The sequence below is a fragment of the Ischnura elegans genome, chromosome X (genome assembly GCF_921293095.1).
Source record: "Ischnura elegans chromosome X, ioIscEleg1.1, whole genome shotgun sequence".
Classification (NCBI taxonomy): Eukaryota; Metazoa; Arthropoda; class Insecta; order Odonata; family Coenagrionidae; genus Ischnura; species Ischnura elegans.
Genome location: NC_060259.1, coordinates 54,234,255 through 54,261,250, shown reverse-complemented (window position 1 = coordinate 54,261,250; position 26,996 = coordinate 54,234,255). Strand labels below are relative to the sequence as shown.

Sequence of the window (26,996 nt, the reverse complement as noted above, 5' to 3'; positions counted from 1 at the left end):
TAAATGGAATATAGCCGCTATTGGATGCTTGAAAGCCTAAAATTATATATCGAGTCTGGTTACCACACTTAAAGATATTCCCTACGATAACCATCTATTCATCTCATCAGATCCCGTGCAAATGTCCCAAGTGAATCCTAGAGACACTCCCAAACAAAATTTCCCTGGCGAGGTTGCCGAGGGAAAGTAACTGATTCACCATTCCCAGAATGTGTGTATTCCACATACCTGTGGCTTAGTCCGGGGCCCTACCCTCACCAATACATGCCACCATTCGTGTTGAATCACTAAGTGTGTGAGTAAAAATCAATTACGAAATTCCATCGATGAAACAAACAAATGGACGAAGCAAGTTGAGAGCGTATGAAAATATGCGCTTGGATTGAAGGCTAGTTCCATTTACTGCCGCTCAGACTTCCTGGGCCAAGTTGACGCGAGCATTCACCGTCGATGCGTGAATTTAAACCTCCTCAATTTGGCAAGCATTCGTGGCGGGAGGGAGCGATGAAAAGTCCATGGGGGAGGGAGACATCAGTGTCAAGCGAGGCAATCAGGGGAAAAGAAATTGAGTGAGCAGAGGCAATAGAAGGTGGAAAGTAAGATGGAAGCGGCAGGAATTCGGAGTGTCGGGGCCACAGGGGGAAATGTCCTCGATAAATCAAGCCAAGAGAGGGAGGGTTAACGTTTTCGGCTGACAAGGAAACTTTCTTCAGCGTGTCCTCAGAAGAGATTTACATATGAAAGGGTCATTGCAGATCCCAATGGCTGCGTCATTGATTTGCGGGAGCATCATATTGCTAAAGGAAGAGGCTTTATGAGCCAGGGTTGCCACAGAGGGTATTTCTTTCGGAGGAAATCGGCTGTCGGTTTATTCAGACGGAAAAGAGAGTAATGATATGCATGGGCAATACTCAGCCCATAAGTTTGTGGTGAACGACACTCGGCACTAGGAGTTCGGATGGTTTCACGTAAGTTAGAAGTTAATAGGATATTAGTGTCTAGAACCCTCTTCCGCGGCGTAGTCTTGGAGAAAGTTAAGCAACATATATTCAATCCCCAATGAATATATGTCTAGCAGAAGCGAGGGCTTAGTCGACAGTTTCACTTCTGACTGGCTACGATATATACAACAATTCCAAGTTATGTGCGGAAATGGAAGCTCAAGCCCTTGAAACCGCTGAGAAACGCAGAAAAAAGATTTTTGTCTGAACTCCAAAATTATTTTGACCAACTTTTAATTGAACCGGGAAAAAAACGAGTATCAGTGTATTTAATAACATGCATAAGTTTAGCATTATTTTAAGACAGTATATAGCGTTTTCATTATCATTATCGTCATATCAATGTAGTTCATTCATCTTAAGGCGAGTTCTCTTGTTCAAACTTGGTACCGTCGCGTGCAGTTGATTGGAGCAATTTATCGTGTCATGCAGCACAATTCAGTTTTTAGGAAATATGTCATGCTCTGAAATATCTAGTTATCGTAAATGTGTTTGCTCCAAGCGTGAATTTAGGCGACGCAATTCACTATCCATCGTGCTATCAGGGAAAAATATAAACCATATTTATAGCTCATATTTCTTCGGGGTGATATCGTTCCTTCAATTATTATGGTGGAGCTCTTATCCATCTTTCACTGGTCAAGAAAAAAAACATTGAAGTCAGCCTTGCGTCAGAAATTTCTTTGTAAAATTTGTAAGAAGTAAAACATCAAATTGGACGCGATAATTGGCTTCAAGTTCGAAACCAAGCATTTGAGGTCGCGATAAAGTTAATTTTACTCTCATCTGCCGCAAAATATTATATATTTTTTGACGCACTTATGAACATTTTTAATCTGTAGATACTCGTTTAAAATTTGGGTAGTGTAGCATGTAACCCTTGTATGCATGTAATAATACATGTAGCCCAAAAGTTTGAACACGTTAATGAAGACACGAATGGCTATTTTGCGTAGCAGTGGCCTTAGTAATTTATAGTAAATTTAATGGTTGGTAAATTTTGCCGAGCAAAGGTATCAGGTAGTCAAAACACGTTTTATTTGTAAATACCGATCAGCATAAGGACGGGAAGAATTTTATTTCGTTTTTAGGAATAAGATGTCTTTCACTCATTACCAATTATGGTAACCCACAATCCTCAAAAATTGTACCCAAAAATCAATAGCCGCCGGTCATACAGTTTCATCACTACTCTTCCCGTCTACTACTCTTTCCCAAAGCTCGCATCCGTCAAATCCCTGTATTATTATACGGCTGGGAGTTTTTGCAGCAAAAAAACCCGCAATTTACTGCAACCATTATAGAAGCACTCTGCTTGCACCTCATTATCCCAAAACTCACCGAAACATACGATGCGCGTACGGCCAACAAACTACCTTTAATAGACCAATTTTTGTACTCATTCCGTCGAAAACATTAAGCCCAGGCTGATGACTACTAAGGAGCCACATATATGTACACTGATGGCATACAGCTAAACTGGCATGGCCATCCCAAAGGTCATTCCACTTAATCTTTGTCTTTCCCATGTATAGGTGAAGTACCTACTTATATGTTTAATCATAAATAATTATAAATATGTCACCAAAGTGAATCGTATAAAATAGGAAATTTTTCCTTTTTTCGGTTAACCAAAGGTGTTTCAAAAAATAAAACATTAAAAAATGCAGAAATGGAAATTGATGACTCATTCCCATTTCTAAGTTATATTTCCTCTAAATTTTGTATTGATTAGAATTTTCGTGTACATAATAATTTAAATTTGTTAGTTTTGAGTTTATTTTCTCACCAAGGACAACTTGAAAACGCAAAAATGCACAAATGGTTAAAATAAATCCGTATGTTGAATTGGCTAGTTAGGGCGGGTCAGTGGGCTCAACGGGACACTGTTTCATGCCTGCATCGCGGCTAGAGTGCTCAGAAAAGGATCTCTGAATGTTCTCGGGTTTCATCAATAATTACTAAAGTCCGTATCCACACTTGTGCTGGTATTGGGCGTGTGAAAAATACCGAATAAGATGAGATGAAAGATGTGATGAGTTTTCTTGACCTAGTTATAAGTTTTATGGAAGCGACTTGTGGCAATTGTGGTACTTAAAAGGGCAAATCAAACGCACTGATTTAGGCAGTTTTTTTTGTGACTTTTCATTTATAGAAGTTTTATTTTGCAAAAGAAAGAAAAAAGCATTATAATTTGTTAGGTATACAGCTATAGTGGATTATATAAAAATTGCATAGTTAGCTCACATTGTGTAAATCCATTTCTCCTTGCGCATTCTCATTAAAATCGTATCTCTTTGTTTTAAATGCTGTGGGTCTTTTAGTGTGCTTTTCAAAGGTGAGCAAACTTGATAATCATCGGTATAGATTTGATGTTATAATATAATTTATGTGTAGTTATTTTTAACCAGATTATTAATCTCTCTTTTTGATAAATTATCGTGCCAATGATTACTCTCTGTAAAGAACTTAATCCTTTCCTCTCATAATTAAAACTTTTCCGGCAAACATTTGTTTGTACTGACTAAAATTTCTCTGGCGGTCATTTTTTTTATAGATAGTTGTAGGTTTTCCACAGAATAATACAGCTCTGTTTCCTATAGATACAGGATGTAACAGGTATGCTTTATCCTTTGAATAATTATGTATATATGTGTATTTTAGAATTCAGGGCTAAATTATTCGTTTATCCTGTACATTTTTGATACCTTTGGTGTAGAAATGAAATAATTGGTTTCTTCGAGGCGACCCTCTAATTCGTAAATCCTCTTCGTCACAAGGTTACCCGCTAATTTAACGTGCCCTGAAAAATCAAATATTTATTAAATCAAAATTAAATTTATAATGCAATAATTTTTGTGTGTTACTCCAAAGTATTAATGATATTAAAATTAATCTTTTTAAGGCGGCTTAGTCTTTCATGAAGGGCCATTTCTCTCTCCATCATTACAGGTAAACAATCCTAATATTCAGTCCTATCCAATAACAATCCTATCAGCCATTATTTTCACATCTTCGCATTTCTTCTCTTTCATATCGGTCTTTACCTGTTCTACAGATTTTATTCGAGGTCTTCCTTTTCCATTCTTGCCATTCACTTGTCCCTCAACGATTTTATTCATCAGGCCATTATATGTTAAGATATGGCCGATGAGGCTGTTTCGTCTTCTTATCAAGGCTTTCATTTGTTTCCTCATGATGTGGTGGTTTCCTTATGCCTTAAACATCGCAGTAATATAGCCGTTAAAGTAAATGTTACCACCCTCATTGTGAAAGCCGGCGGCGGGGTAACGTCTCGCCTGCCAAACAAGAGGTCGCGGGTTCGAGTCCCGCCAGGGTAGGTTTCCCCGGTCCAGGGCATGGTCGTTTGTGTACGTTTACTTGCTACATTAGTTGAGCACCCCGGTGTAAAATGGCCAATAAGAGCTATATCCGGTTGTTTGAGAATTAAAAAAAAAAAAAAAATGTGTGTCGCTTAACCGACCAACATGGTCTCAAAATTCTCACATATGGAGAAGAGGTGCTGTCTCCTACCCGAGGTAATGAGAGGCAAAATTATTGACGGCCTTCAGTCGCTAAGTTATGACATCTTCACAGGATTCGTGATCATTCAAATGGCCTATCGTACCCATGGGTAGAACAATACCCCCTCAGAACACCGTTGCTTTTTTCCTAAGACTGCTTCTTTGACGAGTGAACGCGCTTATCTTGCAGCTAACCACTATGTATTTAGAAGTCGACCTACCATACATAACCCGGTGGACGAACTCGGCGGCTTTAAGTTCAGCCGCGAGAGTCTTACACTGCAAAATTAAATCGTTACTCTTCGAAGGGGGAGGCTATCTAAATATGTCATCGGGAAAGCATCGGAGTGGCTGAGTTTCCAAATAATGGGGTGACAGTGAGCGCATCGTGAGTAAGAGTGACTGACGTTTTGAAAGAGTGACAGGAGGGAAGCTGAGATATGCTTCATAGGAAATGTAATTAAGAAAATAGTTTTTTGCCATAAGGAGTTACGATTCCTCTTTGAGGGAGCTGGCCGGATATACATATGCCTCTGTATACGAGGGTTGCTATTTATATTTTGAGCCTAATAATGAAAAGACTTCTGTGGCATCATAAAATCGGCTCTGAATCTTTTGTAAATATAATGGCATTTTATATGGGAGGGATAAAAAATTAATGGTACTTTCTTAATGGGTAGAATATGTACTCAAAATAAATTTATCATTATTCCTCACTGCTTGAAAAACGGGAGAAAATATTTTGTATTTTTTTGTATGAAAAGAAATTTATCGCGGTTTATTTTATCTATTGGAGATGGAATGGATGCAGGTGGAATACAGATTTGATGTGAGTCGAGCTCTGAATAAAATTCGGGATTCAAGTCTTGAGCTGGGTATTCGTTCTATCTTAAGGCAGTAACGAGTCTGTGAAAGTGAAGGTAATCTAGATCCATTTTTCTAAGCTTTAGTAGGGGAGACTTGACAAAATAAGGTAGTTAGCCATGAAGGTTTACTTCCACCTGGAGAATCCCATCGTGATCTCCCCTCTCTTCCCAAAATAGGACTTAGCTTGATTCCAAATCGTACCTCCAATCCACCCCAACCCCTCCCTGTATTCCCTGCATTAATGTGAAGGTCCGAACCTCAGAAATTTTCTTCTATTGTGCTCTAATTAATAAACTAAATTTCCATTTGGAAAAAATTTCAAAATCTCTCAATAAATAGCGTTAGTTATATTTTTGGCACATTTCTTTAACAGATCTCATTTAATCGACTAAATGATTCACCCATAAAAAAGTAGGCACTAGAAGTAAAATAAAAAAGATAAAAAGACACGCTTTTCCACAAACATTATAAAATCCACTAAAAAGTAAAACTTAGCCTTTCATCAATCGGAGAGTAGAGCGTGGTTGCTGATTATATTTAGATATTAATATTGCGTTCCAATCCTTATTCTTCTAACAACAGCAATGCACGTGATGTCACTTGACGTCTAAACCATGGTCGAATAGAAATGAATTTCATGCAGACAACTCAAAGTTTAAAGTTATTCTATAATAAGAGAATTGTGATCGTTATTGGTTTCGCACCCACGCCCCTGTCTCCTTGCATCTCGCGCCCTTATTCCAGAGTTTCAAGGGCGAGAGCAAATTTCTGAGTCGCTCCATCATATTCTGCTTCTTTCCATTCATTTCCGAGCCGCTCGGATATCCAGCGCCGAATCCGTTAAACATGTGTTTCCAAGTCGTCGGCGAGGCATTTGGTGGATCTTAACCTCTTTCAATATTCATCAATCATATCTCCTTTTCACACCACTTTCGGGACCCATCTCAGCAACCGAGAACCTTCGCGTAGCCTCCCAAGTACTCACCCGAAACTCGCGGGGGTCCCCCTCTCTCGCTCGGCTTGCGCGCGCCAACCTGTTATTTCTTCGCCTCTCTCCTCCGTTCATTCCGTCCCGAGGAATATGCAAATCGGCGAAATTCTTGGGCTGGAAAGGCGTTGAAGAAGCGCGGGGGAGAATCTAAACACGGCCCAAGAGGCGAAAGGGTTGGAAGAATGGCTGGCAAGTGCCTATCGAGAAAGGTTCGAGGGCCAAACGAGGGAAACTCCGGTAGTTTGAAGAAAATTTCCCGCTATCTGTTTATGCTTATGAAAACATATCTTTCAGAGGTGCTTTCCCACTCTTTCTGCATCGAAATTTGGCTCGCCCTTAAGGAAGAGAATGGATGTGGTGGGCGAAATATTCATTTTAATATTTCAACCATGCATGCCCCATATCACTGCGGGAATGTTTCTGCAACCGTGTCACAAGCTCCGATTATTTATAAAGTATTCTACCGATTAAGGTAGTTTTCCATGGAGTATTTGAGAAGTATCTGTCAATCACCCCTCCCTTCATGGACTTCCCTCTTCAATTCATAATAAGGCCTATTTCCTTTCATTCTATCTAAAAATCGTATTCTCTTCTTTATTCTCCCTTGTTTACTCAGCATTCTACCCTCCAACACCGTTTTCAGCATTCCCTCCCCGCTCAGTACTCACCTCATCCATATATTCTGTCTCCTCCGTATCTCATCTAGAAGCTACCTCTCCTCACCCACCATGTATAGCACTTCGTCGTTCATCTACCTCTTCGTCCACTTCACCTTCTCCATTCTTCTCCACATCCACATTCCGAGAGCCTCCAGTCTTATCTCGTCCTTCTTCCTAAGTGCCAATGTTTCCGCACCGTAAAGCGCTACACTCCATATCAGACTCTTCAATAACCATTTATTGTAACTCCTACATAACGATTCTCGTATTAATCCCCTTCCTGTTCATGAACGCCTCCTTTGCTAGCGCGTTTCTCTAAAGAAGGAGCGAGAAAGCTGAAAATGGCATTGCATTATGTGGTTGCTTTCTATTATATCTTTCTGGAAAATAATCATTTGACCCCAGTTCGAAAGTTGAATATATTGATGGGTGGCTGCATTTTCCCCACTCACAGAGATTGGTTTTGAAAGATTTCGCTGCAGTTGCATCCGTCTTAAGGTCTCTGAGAATACGTTTTTCTCCCGAACGAGAAAGGACTATATTAATTACTAGGCGTTATTTCGTCAGAGCATATCCTTTTTAGGTATATGGAAACCGCTTGCGTCCTATCACCACTCGCCACACGCCTATTAAGACGGCTTACGGGGCAGTATGCAAATCTAGATGAGGCTTAGGAAAGCAGTCTACGGTTGAAGGAATTCTTCTCGGGTTGTCCTCTGATTGAGATTTTCATGGCAGACGTTTCAATGATCGACTTGGGCATCATCCTGAGGGCAGATTGGTACGTCTTCAAGGCCATGGAGAATCTCAACCGGTGAAGAACATTTCATTCGCCGGGTGAGCTTAGGATCTTATTGCAATCCAAGGTGTTTTCTTCCACGAATTAAGATTTTCCGCGTAGTGCTGCTCCCTTTCATTGCCTCAGGCACTCTGTGAAAGATAAATGAATGATGAGAGGCAAAGGTAATTTAAATTTTAGTCTGTAAACGAGAACTCTTTGATGGCTCGACACGTTGAGGAGCTAATTTTCCTCTCAAAGGGTTATTTGAAATGAAACGATCTTGCGCTGTATTCGCTACGTGGCGCTAGCTTTCCTGATCAGCTGATGGAATTGAAATGCCTATACGGTTGTCTAATCAGCAGGCGCGGTGTTCGATTTGTAGTCGGGATGTTTGTATTTTTCAATTCACCATTAAGCTTTTTCAAAATATTCACGAGAAAGTACCTCATGGTAACGCTTAGAGAACGGAGATTCGTGACTGTGGACGCATGGAGGAACTTGGTGAAAACAAATGAAATATTTATCACTGCTGTCAATTTATATCAGTTCGCAAGCAGCTGCGTGGTTACAATATTAGAGAGAGATTACTCCCGTGGGAAGATGGAGGAAAGGATGTAATAAGATTGGCCAGGGTGGGAAACAGAGTTTGATATTCACTAAATGCTTGAAGATTTCGCAGACCATTGATTACCAATTATTACAGATTTTGTGCGAAATCTATTGGGCCAAACTTGACCTTAAGACATGGATATTTTTAATAATGAAAATTTTAAAATAATCACGGATATTTTCATGGAAAACATAGGAATCTAAAACTAATAAAATAGTGCCAGCGCAATTAAAATATTATTTTCTTCTTTCCATTTCATTGTAACCATTTAGGTTTACATGTGATCAGCGCCCTCACGACAATGGTATTTTACCCAAACTTCGTTTCATATAAACTTCTTTTTTTGGATGACTTCCTCGTATTTCCTTATTACTTTCACTGAAGTTTCCTCTTTCGTGCTAAAGACTTCTTCAGAGTTAAACGGTTATCTTTATTATATCGTTACGGTTTATATTTATAACTGTTACACACTGAAGAAGCCTCAGAGAAACAGAAATGAAATCGGAGAAAAAATTAAGGGAATGTCAGTAAAATTCATTAAAAAAAATATATTGAGTTCACCCAAAACGTAAGATTATTTTTAGTGTTTGCTATTGCAATATGTCCAAACTTTTTTAACAAAGAGTCATTATAAAAGGGGAATTAATTTAAGAAAGTAGTTATAAAGAATTGAGAATCACCTCGGACCTTGGCTGAAAAACTAGCAGAACACACTTCACGAACTGATTCTTATATGAAATTCTACGAAAATCAACAGAAAAATTATGAACCGCCATGACCAGTTACCCCAGAGAATACCTGTGTATCCCAGTTTTGGTATAATTTTCGATGACAAAGGCATCGCAAAAAATTGTCATAATTAATAATTTTATCATGTTATGGTGTATAGTCCAATTTTTACTAATGACGTTGCAGAGAATCAGTGGAAGTATCTGAATATAAAAGTTGGCACTCAACAGTGCGGACGTGTTGTAACTTCATATATTTGTAATCGTTTCCGAATTCTGCCATTAGCACATCAACTTAAAGAGAAAAACTGGAATTACGGTAGTTGTGCCGTAGCAGTTCAGTTTATATTAGTAATTATGATGGTAAGTATATCAGTTTTTCTTCAGCCTTAAAAGTGACTTTAACTAAATAAGTGTGTCACTATATGTAATTAATTCTTAAATAATCATTTAAAAAACTGGGAACTAAGTCGATTTTTATTGAATATTTTGGATGTAGCAAGCGTAGAAATGTGGTGTTTGATTATTTTTTATAATTTTCGTATTTTTTAGTAATGTTTCCCTCCGATTGTATTCAATGAAATAGATTCATTACTATCCCTAAGATGGGATAGAATTAATCGGTTTAGGCCATTTTTATCTGAAACATTATTTCTTTATTTACACTTAATGTCATGAATAAAACACCTTCACCGTGATGGCGCTAATCACAAGTGAAAAATGTGTTTCCCGTTCAGGCACAATTTTTTAGATCACTTAGTTTGGATTCATAAGTAGTCCCTATAAATCTCCATGATTAAATGATAAAAATACCCTTTTTTATTCATGCACATGAATATTTACGAAGTGAAAGCTGAATCAACTGGTTTCACCTCTATGATTACTGTAAATTATTAATTAATATAAATCTCCATTTCTTTATGCCAAGATTACCGCGATAGATTTTTCTTAAAAAACACGTAATGGAACTGCGAACGTTCTACGGAGATTATTAACGTATACCCGGATTCCAATGCTATAGAATTCGGCATCCTCTGCCGAAACCTCTCGCGTAAGGGCGTCGTAATGTCTTTTTCCTTTTTACGTGATGGCACTTTTATTACGTAAAGCAAAATATCTATTACCGAATGAAAAGAGGAAATAACAATATGTTACTTGTGCTAGCACTATATTTTTTAGATCACTTAGTGTGAGATTCCTATGTCGTCCCTATTGCTGAGTACAGTAGATTCCGTTTTATGGGTCTACCGGTTACTTGGGGCAGCCCCTTAATCGGGGCAGATCTTGAAGAACAGAACCCAATAGAGGAATAACCCAGAGTATTCTCCGCTTAATTGGGACAGCATGCCGCTTTATTGGGCCATGAGTCGGCGACATAGACTCTATACTCGCGACGAAATAATTTTTTTTTGTTTTCAGAATACTACTTTTTTATATTTTCCTCCTTGGATATACTCTTATTTTTTACAAATGTTCCTATTCTTGCCCTATGTTGAAAGCTCTTGTTGTTAAAGTATCCGCAAGAGGATAGGACTTTTCTTTAATAGGACTTAGTAAAAGACATTCATTCAGCGTCGCCCGAAGCTGTGAAAAATATTTTTAACTTAATTGTTATAATTCTTAAAGATGATAATAAATTAACTAAACTCGCTGATTTATTAATCAAATTAATGGTTTAATAAACTTATGTTGCATTACAAACACTCTTTAGCCTTCTTTCTATCATTTCAACGTTTGTTTATGCACATTTGCGGGATAGTCCCCGAATTGGGGTAGTCGCTTAATTGGGGCAAAGTGCACAAGTCCCGATATGTCCCTTAATCGGGGCAGATCTTGAAGAACAGAACCCAATAGAGGAATATCCCAGAGTATTCTCCGCTTAATTGGGACAGCATACCGCTTTATTGGGCCATAAGTCGGCGACATAGACTCTATACTCGCGACGAAATTAATTTTTTTTGTTTTCAGCCAATTAACCGGAATCCACTGTATTATAAATCTCCTTTCCTTAGTGTAAGGTTAGCCACGATAGATTCTGGCACAAAATCTGTGATGGAACGACGAACGTTCTACGAAAATCTTCAACGTATTCCTGGATTCCTATGCAATTCGCAATCCTCGGCCGAAACCTCTCGCGCAATATCGTCAAAGGCGTCGTAATGCCATTTTCGACAACTGCTTCCCTTCCCCGTGATAGGGACACCGCGCGCGGTTCCACCCACAGCCAACCTCCCGTAATGGACGATCGCGAGAGCAAGGGGTCGGGTCTTTCGGGTCCCATTGCCCGGACAAAGTGCCGGCGATGGCGACGCCTGGAAGAGACATAGGCCGTGGCGTCGGCCGGTGGAGTCGTAAGCGGGCGAATCCTCCATCGTCGCCCCCGCAAATGCATATAGATTCCCTCAACTCAGTCGGGATAGGTTAAGGGAATGTGATTGATGGATGTGGAGGAAGCAGAAGAGAGAGAGAGAGAAGTGCTCAAAAGGTTAGGCTGACGTTGGATACGACCCTGGTTTTTTTCGTGGATGTAGAAAAGATTGCCCTGGGAAGCAGGGCGGAAGGTCGGCTGGGAATTGGGCGGGTGGCATTTTTTTCACTTAGTTTTCTTTTTTTTTATATTTTGTGGGAAAGAAGCCGCTGGTTTTGGATTGGGGGAATGGAGTTTCTGGATGAAAGTTCTGGGGAAAGGGATGGATGTAGCTACATTGAAGAGAAGCGATGGAAGGAGTTTTTTTTTTGGTGGATCGGTAAAGGCGTTACATTCCCTTCGAGATGCGACGGAATAAATTTTGACCTCTTGAGGTGAGCCCTGTGGGTAGCGTGTTGTGCATCCCGAAATTAAAATGGAAAAGCATTACGTACCTTTCTTCCGCTGTAGATCGATTTCGTGGACTTTGTACATAATCTTTCGTGGACTTTGGTGAATGCTAATTTGGACGTATCGTCTGGCTAAATTAAGCTTTTTTTCTGTCCTCCGGCGTTCGGTAAATTTATCTCTCCCAGTTGAAAGTAAAATACAAAAAATCAAAAAATCAACAATACGGATCTATGAACTGCCTAACCGACTTTGGCACCCTTCAAAACCTATGGTTTGACACGTTGGTTGTCATGATGGCCTGACGTTTATCTCTATGACCTTTGACCCCCATTGTGACCCTCGGAGGTCAATAAGTGAATAATACGGGTATTTGGACAATACCAATGACTTGCGCACCCTATAAAACCCATGGATCGACACCTTTGTTGGTATGCTATTCTTTTTGTCACCCTTATGACCTTGACGGTGACCTTACTGGGTCAACGGTTGAATTTTCGTACGTAAAAGTGTTATTTTCTGGTTTCTCGGGTCCGAAAACCTAAGAATTGACATATTGGTCAATAAAATTCAGATATTTTTCTATCTCGATTTTTTTAACACTGAAACCCCATAAGGCAAATTCAAATTTTTTGTTTGGACCCAAATTGTGAGGTCAAAAGGTCAAAATTGTAAAATTTTGCTTGCACTTAACAAAAGTTAGGACCTTTCCCCATAAGTGTACCAATTTTCATGAAAATTGCTCGATGGAAAGTTACTAAAATTACAGGTCAAAAATGACACACGACCCTTGGGACAGTCTGTAGAGCTAAGTCAACCTCAAAAATTAGGGTTGGACGAATAGCAGGCTACTTTGTGGATGAAGGGAAAAGTGTTTTCTTTCCAACAGAGTAGTTTGGAAAGCTGTAGAAATCTATGAATTGGATGGATGAGGCAGATACTTTGTGGAGATCCATTATTAGACATGAAGTGAAACACTTTGCACTTTCCACATAAAAATGTATTACACTGGAGTTGCATTACGAACACTCTTTAGTCTCTGATGTGAATGTATGAGTCTTGATAATGCTGCAGTGCAGCGAAACATGTCGACTCTAGTGTAATAAATTTTTATGTGGAGAGTGCAAAGTGTTTCACTTCATATCTCTGTAGAAATCTAGTCAATGCTTTTATGATTGGTTATGCTAACTCGCTTAGTCTCAAGACTCCTTGTATTTTTATTTTTATGGATTATTTAATTTGATGCAGAAATTAAATCTCACTTGGAAAAATGTTTTCAACGTAAGCTTTGAAGTATTTGAGCCACTCTTGGTCTCCAGCTCTTCTTGTTCGTTGGTTTTGCCTAGTTTATTTACGATCCTATATGCATTTTTTTTAATGTAAGGGGGAGACATTTGTTTTTCAAGTGCATAAATGGCATTTAGCTGGGCTTAATATTGCAAGTGGTAGTGCAGTATAAGTGCAATATAAGGCGTATAGTCTTACCGGGAGATACAATTGTTTTATTAGCCTGAGTTTTTTGGAGTACATTTTTTGTCCTCAATTTCGCGATTATCATACGCCTTATATTGCTTGTAGATTGTAACATCACTTGTAATATTTAGTCTGGTCAAATTCCATTTTGTTGTTTAGCAATATTTTGGTTGGATTAGGCCTCCATATGCTCTTTGGCTTGAATGACAGCGTTAGGGCTTGGTGGAATGAGAGGTTTCTCTTTGGCCTTGAGGCTCGGGTTCAAATCCCAGAGGGACCCCTAGGAACATATCCCGCTAAACCGAAGCTGATTGATTTTCTGGGCACCAAGTGTTGCTGGTTGACCGCAAGCAGCTGGGTGAAAGGCTCGCTCCCCTTGTCGCCGTGATGTGTGAATCCAGCTCGCCTTTGGGCTGAGGACTTGAGGATGTAGCTCTACCTCCACCGATCTATTGGCTTAATTGAATACTTCAGTCAGTCAGAATTAAGTGGGAGTGTGCAACTCATATGAATGATTTTGAATAACCGAGAAAACATTAAGTAGCTCACACGCGCCAACGAAGTATTCTGGATAGGATTCTTTCTTGGATTACAAACCGCTTTGGCTGGTTGATTATCTGACAAGGCGACCTGCTGAATATGCAATTTTTTAGTTTTCTTTAGCGAAGAATAATTGAAGCTTAGGGGATTATTTGGGAAAATGGTATACTCCTGTATCCCCATGAGCCTTTATAATTTGCTAATTCCAAAATATTGTTACGTCTTGTAAAATGTAATGGAATATATTGTGAAAAATTACTAGAGCTGTTGGTATCTTATTAAAATGAATTTCCACAAAGTGAACTCGTCAAAAATCGATCTGACTACTTCTTGATATTAGATTGTGGGGTCCACCTTTTCCAAAAGGATTGAATGCACTACAAAGTAAAAGCTAACGTTTTTATCACTCGGGGAATAAAGTGTGGGTGCTGATGAGGTTTAGATATTGATATTGCGTGCCGATCTTTACTCACCTACCAGGATCTTTCACACTCATTTCAAATAAACCTAAACACAACCTACGCTGTATACTCAGATTGATGAAAAGCTATTCTTTTGCCATTTATTGAATTAAAATTTTTTTTTGGAAAACGCGTGTTTTTAATCTATTTATTATTTCATTCTTCATGGAAGTTGAATATTGAGTACATGCTAAAAATAAGTGAAATGGCTGAGAATATTCATCGAGTGTAATTTTTAATTTTCTGTGAGCGAAGTTCAATTCGCTTCCATGTGCTTTGGCTTCCGTGAATGGTAATTCCACTGTTTGGAGCCAATTCATGATCTAGGCAAATCCGCAGACGTCTAGAGTTATGCCAATAGACAGGTGCTGTGTTGCCTAGCGTACAGTACTGAAATATGATCTGGCACTCCAATCTGTACCCTGTCCGTGCCTGCCGCGTGATTCTTTTGACGGCCCCGTGAACAGTCACGGCGCTTTTCGTGCACGCCGCGTCGCGCCGCCACTGTTGTGCGTTGCTCTCAGATTAATGGTGTAGGAAGTTGGGGGTACCTACTCGATTCGCAGGGCTACCCGTCATGAGACAGGGATCGCATTGCCGTATAAGTTTCGAGTATGGGGATTATTGCACATTCAGCCCCAGGCCGCGGTGGAGCGAGCCGAACTCGGCGTTTGGACCGGGGTGGGAAGGTTGGGAGGGTTGGAATGCTGTGCTTGCGAGGGGAGGTTAAGTGATAGATGGCGGTGGTGCAGTGTGGGAAAGGAGGCTGAAGTGTGTTGTGAATAGTGGCTGGAGGTGTTTGGCTCGGAAGCGGCACCTTTTTACGCGAATGACTGATGGGTTTTGGTGAATTGTAAGCGTTTGAGACATCGCCATTGTTGAAAGGTGCGTTCGAGCACCATTGTATGTTTTTTCTGCGTCCTTATGAGAGAATGGTTTTAGCTAGTGTGGCGCAAATCCGAGTTAGTAAGAAAGACAAATAATAGGCTTCTTCTGCAAGGAAGTACGATCCATTTACGATTTTAGCATCTATAATACGATCTATTTATAGCTGAAATACACCTAGAGTGAAGTTCGCCCTGAAAAAATATTTGACTTAATTGTGATTCGAACCCGGGTCTCCCAATTGTCGGTCAGGTGCATTATCCAATTACACCAGCAATCCATTATCTCATAGTGAACTTCGGGATGTGTTTTACAGACATGCAGTGCTTTATTTACTGCTTCTTCAGATGCAGTAGTATCAGAGGCGTAGCCAGGAGGGGGTACAGGGGGCACGGGCTCCCTAAAACCAATTAATTTTAGCAGAAAAATATTAATCTATAAAACAAATTTATTCTACTCCACCAATACTAGGAAGCAATATTTGACGATTGTTTTGTTAAGCGACGCTACGAACCACGGCTTTGCGCCCGGCCTGACAGCAAAGCTAGCAAGCATAAGCTAGTGAAAGCACAAATTTTCTTCTTTTTCATTTTTCATAATGAATCGTTTTCACAAAGTAACACCTCAAACCATCAATTTTAGCAAAGCTAGCGTCTGAAATTGAACCCATTGTATTCATATTGTATTTCTCCAAAGGGGAGTTCCAACAACTGGCCCCCCCTTATCGCGCCCCCACAACACATCGTCCTGGCTACACCCCTGCTATTACTCTTGGAGTATTGTACCTAAGCTAGGCAAGGCGACTTCCCTCTTCAATTCAAAATAGTGCCTTCTCCCTTATGATCAAGCATTCTTCCCTGTAACACGGATTGTAGCATCCCCTCCCCGCTCATCACTTGATCCATTTACACCCTCTCTTCCGTATCTAATCTAAAAGCCTCTCCTCACCCACCGTGTGCATTATACCGCCATTCCATTCCTCTCCTTCCACTTCGTCTTGTCCGCTCTCCTCCACGCCCACATTTTGAACGCTTTCAGTCCCTTCTCGGCATCCTTTCTCAGCGTCCACGTTCCCGCACCTGAAAGTGTTACACTCTAGATGCTATGTTAGAGTGTTTTCAATTCTTATTATTCCCGTTTTTATGAATTTTCCGCGATGAAAATGTTGGCTTTGATACTATAATATATCTCTTCTACTCGGATCGTGCAGTGGAAGTATTTGCTCATCCGATAATCAAGTGCTAAATTTTTGAAGCTTGAGTGCGAAATTTTTGACTTGTAGCTCCTTCTCTTCTCCTCTTCCACGTGCTGTGGAGTTGGTAGCTATCCTCTCCATTGAAATTATAAGGATGTTTAGATATTTCAATCGCCTCTCGAATGATCATGGGAAAATATCGGGATTCTGAAGCGATAAACTTTGATTCTTCCCAGTTGATGTCGTTTTCTGGTTCACACAAAGTATGCTCAGCCACAGCTAACAGATGGAATTGTTCATTTTCGACTGCTCTTCTATGCTCTTGTATGCGGCACTAAACTGGTGCTTATTTTTCAAAATGATATGATTTGAAAATTCGTATTCTCAGAACGTGCGAAATGGTGAGAAAAAATTATTAAAAAGCTTTAGGTTTTCGCGACGTCGGATAGCAGTGCCTAAGGCGCCTATAGGGTTTTGATGCAGTTGTATTGAAGATAGAGTTTTTCGACCCAGATGACACGGTTTGGCTTTGCACAAAACTTTCAACCGTTTAGACGTTTCTCGATTCTGTCATGCCGAAACGCTGCCTCAAAGGTGCCCGCCTCACGCCCCCCGCCTCTCTGCCGCCAGGAGCGCCGCGCGTTTCGTGAATCGCGCGACACTCCATAGTCCCATGTATCTTCCCTCCTTCCCCTTACATACTGGCAGAGTGGATCTAGAGTGAGTGATAATGATAAGCCGGGGGCCATATCATTCACTTGTCAATAGAATTTCATAAAAAGTACACTTTAAGCGAAAAGGGGGTGGAAAACTAGGATTTTCACGAGGTAAATACGTCAACACAACTGCATGAGATCTCGTTACTTTTCATATGTAACAGTCAAAGTTGACATTTTTCCATTGGGAGAGCACTTCACAGCTCTCCCGGTCTGCCCGATGTATGACATTCCGCAACTGCATTCAATCTCGTATACTCCTTCGTAGGCGTGAGGTGAGACACGTTCCTAGGGAGTCGGAAGAAGTTCTCCCGTCACAGTTGCGGTGAAACCCGGAAAATGCAGCCTTCATTAACATCGCACTGCAGAATCCTTCGCCCCAACTATTTAAGGGCGTTGTTTAATTGTTATTATTACAGCTTTTATGAATTTTCCTCGATTTAACTTTTTCCTTTGATGCTGTACTTAAAATCAACTGCTCATATCGTGCAATGGAGGTATTTGCTAATCCGTTACTCAAACATTAAATTCTATAAATGCTCGTATGGCAGCCGTATTGAACTTACAAATAGGAATTCAAATACCCAATGATCCTTGTGTTCTGGATGACAACTAATTGATGGTTGAAATTCTGAAGGAAATCGTTACAACTCTTTGAATATGCATTATGATTTTAACAAAGGGATTATTCGGCGTTTTCGAAGCTTCAGATTTGCTCTTCAAGGTGGCAGCTTGCGTCTCAATAATTTTCTCTCAAGAAAATTCCTTTTTTGTTTCGCCAGCATCTGTGTAGAGAGCACAGACTTATTTCCTCGTTATATAGTGTTATAGAGAGGCTCCTTTACTTGGTAACAGTCAGTGTAAGCTGGGAGGTCTGCAAGCTTAATATTTTTATGGCCGTCGGAATATAATGTCGTAATTTTATTTTCAGTGGCGAAACTATGGAAGGCGAGGGGGATTCCCCCCTAGAACCTTAAAAAAACATTCGTTTCACACAGAAATCCTACTTGTTTGAAATGCATTAATTGAATGTTTTTAGATGTAATGAGGGCTCTCTTATTAATGAAAATTTTTTGTTTATCATAAATGCATTTTTACCAAGAAAAATTTCGTTTATTACTTCTCGGTATGGTGTGCTGTTTAATCTGATCCATCCTCCCAAAATCCTAGTTACGCCACTGGCTCTAGTAATCGTTTTGGGGCAGTATGTGCACTTTAGCTGGAAAGCCTCATTAAGTTTCATTTCAATCCTACCCGGTCAGCGGGGAATAATAATGTGACACGGCAATCGTGGTGCGTCGCAAGATTGTCTTGAACCAACGTTCGAGCATGTACAAGAGCTGTCCTAAGCTATGCTGTTTGGCATTGTGTTGAGCAATAATGGTGTTGCCTGGTATCCATTCAGATCGTACCTTTCGCGCTCCATTCGGCCATTATGTCTGTCAACAAGAAAGGGTCGGGTGACCAGCGAAATTGGCACAAGGCAGTTTGTCCTTCGTGCCCATTGTAAATGAATCTACGTAGTACCCTGCGCGTCACCACTAGGGTTTTTGTCAGGGGGTGATCAATCATCAACTTGCAGCATGCAAGAGGATTCTCAAATCCAGATCACACGGTCATAAAAATATAATAACTAGAAGCATATTAACAAATTATGCTTGCACACTCATTCAAAGGCAAAAACAGCCAACACTAGTGAAGGCAATCTTCCTATGAAACTAGAACATGCAAAGCTGTCAGAAATACTAGGAAAATTCAGAAATGTGCATTAAGGAATACGAAAGTTAGTTAGCTACAATACAAGTCAATTAACCTATTTGTAATTCCTAACGCCGCCTTATAGTCTCTTATCGATCGTGCAAAAATCGGCTGTCAACTGAATCTTTCGGGGAGAAATTTACATTACTTATGTTTTAAAGACGGTATTGCAGAATTGCTTGTTCTATATGCTGCGGGGAGTGAAAATTTTTGTTTCTGATTTTAATGCAGCTATTCGGGGTACATCTATTCTTTGTATTTGTCTGCCTGTACATCATACTTGGCTACCTTTTAGGAATGTAATGCATAACTATTAATTTTTATATTCTTTTATATTTTTTCTCTTGAGTGAAAATTCAAAACTTCTCGTACCGTTCGGAATCGAAATGGGAATTTAATTTTCTTTTATGGGGTATTGGCGAAGCGTTCGTGTTAATTAACTTTTGTAGCACTAATTAGTTTCTCTGAAACGTCTTTTCTCTTAATGGTCAAATGGTAAACAGTTGTCTATAATTAATTCTTTTTAATTAAAGCAGGTAAAGTGATTTATTGTAGAGGACCCCTTGTGGAAACGCTTGCAAATAAATATGAAATGAAAATTATGAGCATGAGTCTTATTATAATTAGTATGATTATAAATGTCATGAACCTGTATTGGAGCTTCAAGCAGCTTATCATCATCAACAATAAAACTATTTTGGAGAGAAAATGACAAAGGTATTGAAAAATGCAACGAAAGAGGAACCGGAGATTACCAAATCATATACTGCTATGAAACATAAAGGAAATGAGCCGAGTAGCAGTTCTAGGGAAATTTGAATGCTAGGAATGCACAAAGAAATTACCATACTCCACAATAGATGTATTCCTTGCTTGCTCTTCATCGTATCATATTTCGAAACGATGTGCTATACCCCTAACTTTACAATGCTTGAAAAGGCTACCATAAGCATGCATTTTTTTGAAAAAAAAAGTGTTTTCGGCTGGGTGGACTTAATGAAATAATTTCCCGTGAAAACCTTTGTCTGAAAAACGTCACGGATAACATGAATGCCTATGGATGCAAATGAAAACCGCGGAGGTCGTGGGACATTCCCTTGAATAATGGGGCAGCGAACGCTTGCAATAAATGTCAGCTCATCGCGCAGTGGAATTGATATCTTTAATCCAATTCGTTAATATTAATAGGAGTAGCTTTTACCCTTTGAGCAAGCAGGATATTTGCATTCCCATTCGAATTCTCTCTAAGCGAATTTTAAGGAAGAATTCAATTCAATTTTCAGTAGAAAATTTCATGGTGGAATATGAAATAATCACATTATAAATGCATTAATTTAATCATATTTGGCATATAGATAATGTATATTATACCTCAACACGTTTCGTACCGGAGAATTTAAATCTTGAGGAACAACGTACTTGGGTAGAGGTGTTGAAATTGAAAATATGTGCCAATTTGGGCAAACTGCCTTTGGTTTAGGCATGTTTAAAAAGCCAATGCTCAAAATATAACTTTACCTAATCAAATATTAAGATACTTCCATTCATAATAAGTATCCACCAATATAAAATATACCATCAAATAATTATAGCATGATTTAAAATTGTTTAAGTTGTCGGGCCTAAATGACGAAAATCTTCGTTATCCCTCAGAAATGCTGGGAAAATATGCCCGAGAAATGCTCGAGAATTCTCGCCGTTCGTACGAAACGTGACAAGAAGAGGTTTTAAAGATTCATCATAAGTTTCGCTTCCTTGCTGAAGTAGCATTTTTATTTTATTTACATTTGTGCCATCGAAAACAGCCCTATATTTGCATTTTGTATAGTTATTTTGTAGAAAGTCAACGTTCGCAAAATCCATGCCTTCATAGGGGCAACCTACCGAGCCTTGGCTGGAACCTCCGACCTTCTGTTTGGCAGGCGAGGACTTTACGATAACGTTCATGAATGAATGAGTGGGTGTTGGGTTTTAACATATTAAGGTATTGGGATAGAAGGTTTTATTTTCTCCGTCATAGAGCGTTAGATGGTTTTTATCATTGGATTTTAGTTTTATTATAGTCATTAAACTTCCAAGTTCTCTCTCACATTTTTTCAATATTGTTCTTCATGGGCATCAGTGTAGAATTTAATTTTTTCTGTCAATGTCAAAATTCTGGTGTTTACTAAAATTTAATACTCAATTAAAGACTTGATAAGAGTTTTTTCCTTTTTCACATGACTTTCACAATAAATTTCACACTGTTTGAGGTTTATCTTATTTATCCCGTCTTTATTTGCTTCAAAATTATAGAAATTACATTTTATTGAGTAGATATTATTCCTTCTTGGTATATGTAATTTTTGCATAATTTTACTTAGTAGCATAAAATTCATTTGGTATCTATCCTTTGCTTAGAGAATTGAACTTGTCAGTTCAAGATGAAGCGTGTAAAGTTAAATTTATAAATATTTACCCGTGAAAATTTATATTCTCAAGCAGGTCATTCATGTTAGAGACGGCCATTCATTCAGAGAACCAAATATTTTTCTTTATTCTTCTTCATATTTCTCAAATTCACGCGCGGCGTGAAATATCATAAATTACGAGGAACATTACATTATCCGTAGCATCGCTATTGTGTCTGTGCCTCTGCTCGTGAATGTCAAGATTGAGACAAATGTACATACTTGAAAGTAATAGTTACGGAAATGGTGGGGCGAGGGCCGCGTAATATCGAGCGTTTTACAGTAATTTAAAAATTTCAGGGTTGGAGAGGGTGCTTTGGAGAGGAAAGCTGCTTGAACTTCTTCTCTTGCTCATTGTGAAAAGGATTCTCGGAGTGTCCACTCCGCCGTGCCTTCTAAAAGACCTTGTGTTTCAAGTGTCCTTTACGCAGCGCTCGCAAGTGGGGCCCTGTGGTGCTCGGAAATCTGCAGCAGCGGGAAGGACACGGGACCTCGAGCGATGAAGGACGGCTCACAGCATTGTCATCACCTCGGGAACTGTTTCCCAGATAGGCGTCGTGGTAGCAAGTCTACTTTTCGTCCAACCATTTGTGGATGCATCTAAGTTTCCTATTGCTACCTAGGACTTCTTTTTAGAGCGAGTTAAACTCTGAATTGTGGGTGCAATAATAGGTAGATGAAAGTAACTTGGCAGGCGAGATGTAGTGGGATGACACCCTGATTTAATGAAAATAAGACAAGGCAATTTTTCACAAATTTATTTAACAACCTATAACGCGATTCTCAGGTTATATATCAAGTACAATGTCTCACACTTTTTAGGTGATTTATTTGTTTTTTAAAAATTATAATGATTACGTTTAGGTGAGCGGAAAAAATTCCTTCTTAAAACATACAAAGTTTCCATTATGTTACTTAATTTTTAGTAGCATAAAATTGATTTGGTATCCAACTTTATTTACAGAATGGCACTTTTCAGGTCAAGATTAAGTTCGTTAAGTTGATTTTTAAAATATTTTCCCGTGAAACTTTATATTCTCAAGCAGGTCTCACATCGTGCTTGAGAATTACCTGAAGGTCGGAACGCGTCGTCTTCTTATTGAAACTTGTCCCTTACATATTTGATACGGAATTATTGATGGGTTTTCTGCTTATGCATAACACGCTTATTTAAGTAGAATTTCGTGTTATCCAGTAAACTTTACCTTTTACTTGAGAATGACCTGAGGGCCGAAACTTGTTGTACTTTGTTGAATAAATTCGTGGAAAATTATCATCTATATTTTTCAATAAGCAATAAGAAGCAATAAGTACTTCCACCTGTCTACCTATTTAAATAGGTAGACAGGTGGAAGTACTTATTGCTTCTTATTAATGAGAAGGTTAACGGAAATCTCGATTTTCCGGCGTCATCGTCGTCATTAATGCGTTTTTTGCGAATTTATGGTGTTCGATATATATTTATTCAACGGTTTCAATTTATTTCCATTGCTAAATTTTTATTTAAAAATTCTGAAAGTACATAGAACACTGTCATTAATTGTTTACTGTTTCCTCAAGTCCTCTACATATTTAATACGGGAATTATTGATGGTTTGCTGCTAATGTATAGCACACTTGTTTAGATTGAATTTCATGTTATCCCTTAAAATTTACGCTCGCGGAATGGATGATTCCATTGTGCTCGCGAGATAGATGGCTTTTCGGTTTTCCTCACTCTATGCGCTTCGAAGCGCATCTTTTCCATTTATACAAACCATTCTTCTATAGCTTGATATCTTGTGAACACTTGAGTGAATCGCGACGAGGCTCTTCTTCGCTTGCAGTCTGTCTTAAATCCTTGTGTTCACCATTGCCTGAAAGATAATTCCGATGCCTGGTCTTTAGATGTCCTGGGAGACATGGTTACTAAATGTTTCAATGGCGCATAGAATATTAATTTGCTGAAAACACTTAGGTAGCCTTACATTATCGCTCATTGCTTTAACCTTTTAGCGCAGCTATGTTTGAGGTTTTTCTATTTCCAAGCATGGATCCTTTATTAATACCGATTAAAGACGTTTGTTTTTACTGTAATTTGGTGTTCGGGACATTTTTTTGTGTGCAAATTTGTGTGCCTCGTGACCAGATATTTATTTGGGAGTTTTATTCAGTATTTTCGATACATTGATTTTTTCGTGAAATTCCGTATCTATCTCTTTTTCTTTTTTCTGCTACTTGCTCTAATTATGTCTCCGAACCTCAAAATTGCAATACAATGAAACCATTTTAGTAAAATTGGTTGCGATTTAACTCTCGGTTGGCTGCACAAACTCTTAAGAAGATTTACTTCGAAAAAATATCTTATATTATAATTTTCAAGTGCTAAATTTACCTAGCCATTCGAGATATTTTGCCTTAGACTTTTCCATCGTAGAGCTATCTTAGTTTTATAATTTATCAGTCTTTGCCATCGATAGGTTGCGTGATTTGCTGGTTTAATCGAGCAATAATTTTCTGAAACTAAATAGCTATAGTAATTTGCTTTTGCGACATTTAATTTACCTCTTTTACGTGAAGAAAAATGTCCTCCTTGGATATTATTTTGCTCCGTGTTGTTTAAAAAAAGTCTCTGGAAAGGATATTATTTTTTCAGACAAATAAATTCTACACTCCCCCATTTGCTATATTAAATAAGAAATTGTTAGCAATAGAAAAAATTTCGGTGAATGATCAAATGAATATACTCATGCTAGAATCTATGCAATTTGCGAAAATTAATTTTCCTGCAATGCTGCTTCCAGTATGCATCATGACAACCTCGCGTGAAAAAGAAACGTCGGCTAAATGTTTGGTAGAAATGTCATGCGCAGTTGGGAATCTCATCCATACTCATTGGAGAGTCATCGTGAGCTGCGTGTTTATGGTTATGGCTTCTTTGACCCACCTTGTGATGTCTGATGGCTGTAAAAGATCGTTGCAATAACTTAAGGGAAAATTATGAGTTTCGTGTAAATGATGCGAATGATCTTCTATTAGCACAAATTGTCTGCGATAACGATAGAAATCATTGTATTACTCTTTGACCAGAGTATATCATGCACTTTTTTCACCGAGGTGCGCCATTGGTTATCCAAAAAGCTACGCCTCGAGGAAGCGAGATCAATTACGTTTGTATTGATACATATATTATGGGCCTTCTGTTCAGGTGCAGCCATCCCATATGTCCTAGTTGTCTATTTGCTGTAAAAGGTCTAATATTATCAGTGGTAAAACGCTCTATAAAATAATTAATTTCAGTGGAAATAGATGTTACTCTACCCTGGAATGTTCGTGCCGTGAGGACTACTCAGGCGGTCCCGGCTAAATCAACTCCCATCCAGCTGTTCCGTGTACCATGAATTTCGAGCACTTTTGGTTACGTTGACGTATTTTAAGTTGAGTTTTTGAGAATCTTAAGTAATGGGTAAAAAAAATTCACTAACTCATATTGATAGTGTAATATCCAAAAAACTTATAAGAAATGGGTGTTTGGTTTAAAAAACGCAAAGTTAAAACGTTATCTTTGGCAAAAGAACTTTAATTTTTTTCTTAACTTTAACAATTCGTCTTCAATTTCCAGGGCTTTTTCACTGAAGAAGACTCATCGATCCCACTCGATCGGGCACCTATGGCCTTTTTGAATGACCGATTACTCTCGTCACGTCACATTGCATTCTAGGGGTGTCCACACCCTTTAACCTACCTTCTCCCTCTCACCCTAACCAGGATTATATACAAGGATCATACTTTTGCTTTTACTCTTTGTACCTGAAGATGACGCCGCTACGTTGGAACTAGTTGTACCTGAAGATGAATCGATGAAATATAACAAAGTTTTTCTTTTCTTTTACGACCTAATATTCCTTTAAAACTTACAATATTACCTATCTGTAAGTTGTTGGAGCATAAAGAGTTTGCCTATGTCAAAATTTACCTTTTTCTCAAATAAAAATAATAATATTGGTAATGCAGAGATAATTTTTCATTGAATAAAGATAATTTAAGATCAGGGTCTTCTATATCCACACACTACTTCGCAAGCCACCTCAATAGGCATGTGACGGGGGTGTTGGGATACCAGACGTTGGCAAATAAGGAAATCGCTTGCTAAGTTACCCTTAGCATTTATTAAAGCCGTTTATTGTTCCGGGAAAGAACGAATATCCATACCTATCCGTTCGGCTAAATATCTCTCTTAATGTATCGCTTCTATCGGACCTTGAAAAATAGTCGGGATCCAATATGATGTTCTACGTGCCGCTCTGAAAGGTACCTATTGTAAATTGTCTAATTAATCTAAGTCTAGCGCGTAGCCCTCGAGTTACTAGCGGCTCCAAGCCTGATTAATTAAACATCTTTGTAATGTTTTCTGTGCGACACTTTGTCTTTTTGACGAATGACGCAGCTTTCCATTGTATTTTATATTTTTTGTGAAAGGAGAAAAAGAAATTTATTTTGTCCATAAGTTATACTTTGTTCTTTGTATATTGTAAGTTTTCAAACGAGAATGTATTTAAAGAATATATTGTATGGTCATATATTTATCCCTTCAGATTTGTTTTCACATCCTTTGTTTTGTCACGTATCGGATTCATAATATGAGTCTTGGCTTCCGGGCCTTCCTCCGCGTTTAGATGTCCATAAGTGACGACAGTTTCTCCAGCCATCCTGCTGGCGTCTTCAGGTCAGAAGTAGCGATTCATAAAACGCGGAGGAACGCCCGGAAGCCAAGACTCTTATGAAGAAACGCCGCGGAAACCTCAGATCAAAATCGGATTCATAATGATATTGTTTCAGAAAATTATATATATTTTTTATGTTCCTAGCTTGTTTCGTATTTAATTTTTAAGGATGTTAGCTTCAATGCTGTTTTTTTTACCATCGAAGCTACCTAAAGCTCCTCTTTATATGGCGTTGTTAAAAAAATGTGTACATTTAAGTTTGGAGTAATAAATTCATTCATTCATTCATGTTCACTGGTTTAGTCTTTCGGCGCCGCATCCCATATGCTCACTGAATATTGAAAATGTGGCCGGAAAATTTCGAGATTGCACTTTTCTTTTGCTTTTTCATCCGAAAATTTTTCTCTCGACGTGCTTGACGAATCCTAATTTTGTGTCTCCTAAGACTTTTAAGATGATCATCATCACTGGTCAACAATGCTAAGATTAGTCTGACGTCAATTTTAGTTTTCTGCCACCAAGTATTAATGTTATTAAATTTACTCAGTTTTACTCCCGCATACCAATTATCTCGCTAGAAAGACCTACAATTTTTTGCTCTCTCTTCTATGCGGACGGCCCCATGTTATTTTTTACGGCGGCGTGATCTTTTAAGGAGGCTGCGGCCTTTCACCCACCATGATGAATGGTCAACAATCCTTAGATTGTTTTGACGCTGCCCTCAACTCAATTCTCTGAACAGCTAATATTTTCATACCTACGTATTTCTTCCCTTTAAATTCCTCCTTTACCTATTCCCTATATCTATGTATATAAAAGAGGATGTCTGTTTGTCTGTC

The 26,996-nt window shown here is 38.8% G+C and overlaps 1 long non-coding RNA gene across 1 annotated transcript in view; it reads left to right on the top strand.

The window, feature by feature from the left end:
- Nucleotides 1-26,996, top strand: part of LOC124171684 — a 223,240-nt gene that overhangs the window by 82,995 nt on the left and 113,249 nt on the right. The gene's annotated exons all lie outside the window — the stretch shown is intronic.